Consider the following 4344-nt stretch of genomic DNA (forward strand, 5'->3'; position numbering starts at 1 on the left):
ACATGTCGTGACGATCTTCGGAAGACAAGCTGGCGGCTCTGATACCAAATTGTAACACCCTAACTAACATAGGCGTATTGCGTGATTTTTAAACATGCTGTGCAGCTCGTTGCTAATCAACGAGGTTGATGGAAAAACGTGATTAATTAAAATTTTTGTTTTTTAACTAAACTTATAAAATAATATTACAAAAGACTCGGGATCCCGATTATAAAATCATTTACAAAAAGATTTAACTGTTTAACTGATACACAAAATAAATGTCGCCTAGCGACCAGTTACAAAATCAGTCTCGCTGTCCCGATGATCGTACGCTCCAGGCCTAACCGCCCCGACATGTACAATCTTCACAAGCTCGCTCACGGTCCATCAGCTTTAGCCTTGCCTTTACCTACACATAAACGTAGAACTGTGAGTCGACAGACTCAGTAAGAAAAGCATAATAATACTCATACATAAATCCCGGTCATGATGAGACGCCCATACCCCTGATCATAACCCTAACTGTCGTGTCCAACACGATACTGAGTCCCGCTACTGCCGTGTCCAACACGGTACTGAGCCACTACTGCCATGTCCAACATAGTACTGAGTTCTAAACGTTCATAGGGACAGTACTATTGAAACGTAACAACCTGATCGGTCGAACCGGTCATACTCCTGCTGCTGGTCATACTCCAGCCTGTACTGACGTGTTACTATATCCTCCTGATCGATCGAACCGGTCATACTCCGGCTGCTGGTCATACTCCAGCCTGTACCAACAGGATACGTCAATAGTACGGAACCACCAACCAAGTGTCAGCCTGATCGGTCGAACCGGTCATACTCCGGCTGCTGGTCATACTCCAGCTTGTACCGAGGTGACAGGGTTGGATGGTTCGAAGCCAACATACATAACTAATGTAATCTAACAGGCTTCCTACATGCACGCTAAACATGTAATCTACATATGCATACTGTTATATTAATCTTACCTGGATTCCGAATTCAGGTGTGCCGGTCAACCTGACTGGAACTTTAGCTGAGCGGACATGTGCTCCTAAACCAATAAAAATCACAACACTATAAGTGACACGCTAAATCACTTTCCGGGGACTTAAACTAGGAACTAAAAGTTTTCCTATCGATAAAAAGCATGGCAATACCCCCTAAAACATAAAAACGAGAAAAACACGGGTTTCTGAAATTTCCCCAACCCAGACCGCTTGCCCAACCGAATTCCAGTTCTGGGAATTTTCGAAGCCCATCCGGAATTCCGGATGCACAACCGAAATTTCGGTTCCTCGCAGACAGAATTTCAAAAATTCATATCTCAACCAAATCAACCCCAAATTGATTCAAACTTTCCAGACCTACTCCATATATCCCAAATAACATTTCTAAAGCATCAAACCTACCCAGAATGCACAGAAATGAAAAACACCATTGGAGCTCAAGCTTTGAGTTCTAAACTCAAACTTGAGCAAACCTAGCTAGCATGCAATCAAACTAGCTTAGAACCACTTAATCAAGCATAAATAACCCTCTGAAAAGGAAATCTATCCACTACAGCAAACAAATTACAGATTCACATATTTCTTCAAAAATCATAGTTTTCTACAAAATTTCACAAACTTAAACCAAGCAACTAGCATGCATGAAACCTACTTAAATTCCTTCAATCCAAGCATAGAAAAACATAGAAAAGTAACCTAAAACTACAGCAGCAACAACTCAAACTCATCATGCATTTACTCATCTTTTCACACATTTTTTCTAAAATTACAAAAAGAAAAGTTTAGAAACTTTACCAAGGATGAAGAACACTTAGAATGAAAGAAAGTAGCTTGAAATCAGAATTTTCCAGCCCTAGAAACACCCTTCAGCCGAGAGAGAAAGAGAGGAAAAGAGAGAGAGAGTTTTTGCAATTTTTCTATTTTTCTAAGTTTTGAATGAAAAAAAAGAATAAAAGGAAAACTTTAAACATTAAACCATTTCATCCCAAATAACAAATAAATAAACATTTATTTTCAAATAATAAGTCACAAAAGACAAAACACTAATGGGGCAAAAAGACCATTTTCCCCTCCACACTAAAACCACATAAAACACACTAAAGGGGTATTTTTGGGAAATTCTAAATTCCTGGCCATTCCTGACATTCCCAATGTCTAATAACCCGTCCCAAACTACTAACATACTAAGTTGTGATTTCTACTGAGCCAAACGCCGGGTTCCAAAATACCGGGCACCGAAAATGCAAAATATGAAAACTACTGAATGACATAGCAATGCATTTCTGAATTCCATAAATAACAGTATAATAAATTATTTAAATAGCTATAAATAATTTTCATAATTAAACATAATTAACTGCTATTTCCAAATTAAACTAAGCGGGCTTTACAACTATCCCCCCCTTAAAAGGATTTCGTCCCCGAAATCTAACCTGAACAACTCTGGATATTGAGCTCTCATATCTGACTCTAGCTCCCAGGTGGCTTCCTCCACCTTGCTGTTTCTCCAGAGAACTTTGACCAAAGCTATGGTCTTATTTCGATGGACTTTATCCTTTCTATCCAGGATCTGCACTGGCTGTTCCTCATAAGTCATGTCTGGCTGTAGCTGAAGACTCTAATAACTGAGTATATGAGAGGGATCTGAAACGTATTTCCTCAACATCGAGACACGGAATACGTTGTGAACTGCTGATAAGGCTGGAGGCAATGCTAACCGATATGCCACTTGACCTATCTTCTCGAGAATCTCGAAAGGTCCTGTAAATCTATGGCATAACTTGCCTCTTTTCCCGAAACGTTTAATCCCCTTCATCCGAGATACCCGTAAAAACACATGGTCCCCTACTTGGAACTCAACATCTCTGCGTTTCGGATCTGCGTAACTCTTAGCTTTAATCTTCTCTATTGCCTCATTGGTCCGCTGCACTGACTCTGGACCTAGGTATTTCCTCTCCCCTGTCTCATCCCAGTGGATGGGAGATCTACATTTCCTACCGTATAACAGTTCATAGGGAGCCATCCCTATCGTACTCTGGTAACTGTTGTTGTAAGAAAATTCTATCAACGGTAGATACTTATTCCATGAGCCTTCAAAGTCCATAACACAGGCTCTCAACATGTCCTCCAATATCTGAATTGTCCTTTTGGACTGACCATCTGTCTGAGGATGGAATGCTGTAGTAAATTTCAGCTTGGTACCCATTGCTCTTTGCAAACTTTGCCAAAATTTGGAGGTGAACTTCGGATCCCTGTCCGAAACTATAGACTTCGGTACCCCGTGAAGTCTTACTATCTCTGTGACATACAACTCTGCCAACTGATCCACTGTAAATGTTGTTCTAACCGGCAAAAAATGAGCAGATTTCGTAAATCGATCCACCACTACCCAGATGGAATCAAACAAACCCGTGGTCCTAGGCAACCCGACCACAAAATCCATCGTGATATCTTCCCATTTCCATTCTGGTAGGGTTAGAGGCTGCAACAACCCTGCTGGTCTCTGATGTTCAGCCTTAATCTGCTGACAAGTGAGGCATCTCGATACGAATTCTACCAAATTCTTCTTCATACCGCTCCACCAGAAGTACGGTTTCAAATCTTGGTACATCTTAGTGGTGCCGGGATGCAGAGAATACGGGGTAGAATGAGCCTCCTCAAAGATCTCATTCCTAAGTTCCACACTATTCGGAACACAAACCCTGGCTTTATACAAAAGCATCCCACTGTCTGACACTGAAAAGTCCTTGGCTTGACTAGCCAACACCTCATCTCGGATCTTCACTAACTCTGGATCTGTCATCTGAGCGACTTTTATTCTTTCCAACAGATCAGATTGCAGCGTTAAGTTGTGAAGCTGACCTACCACAAACTCAATGTTGAATCTAACCATATCCTCTGCTAGTTGAGGTGAGATTTGAACCATACTGGCTACTTGCCCGGGAATCTTTCTGCTCAGGGCATCGGCCACCACATTGGCTTTTCCGGGGTGATAGAGGATCTCACAATCGTAATCTTTCACTAATTCCAACCAACGCCTTTGTCTCATATTCAAATCCTTCTGAGTAAAGAAATACTTGAGACTTTTATGGTCGGTATAGATTTCACACTTTTCCCCGTAAAGGTAATGCCGCCAAATCTTCAATGCGAAAACCACCGCGGCCAACTCTAGGTCATGAGTCGGGTATCGCTGTTCATAATCCTTTAACTGACGGGAGGCATAAGCGATGACCCGATCGGCTTGCATCAATACACACCCCAAACCCTGTTTGGATGCGTCACAATAAACTACGAACTTCTCGTCGTACGAAGGCAAAGCTAGCACTGGAGCGGTAATCAACCTCTG

Source organism: Cannabis sativa, chromosome X, assembly GCF_029168945.1.
Source record: "Cannabis sativa cultivar Pink pepper isolate KNU-18-1 chromosome X, ASM2916894v1, whole genome shotgun sequence".
NCBI lineage: Eukaryota > Viridiplantae > Streptophyta > Magnoliopsida > Rosales > Cannabaceae > Cannabis > Cannabis sativa.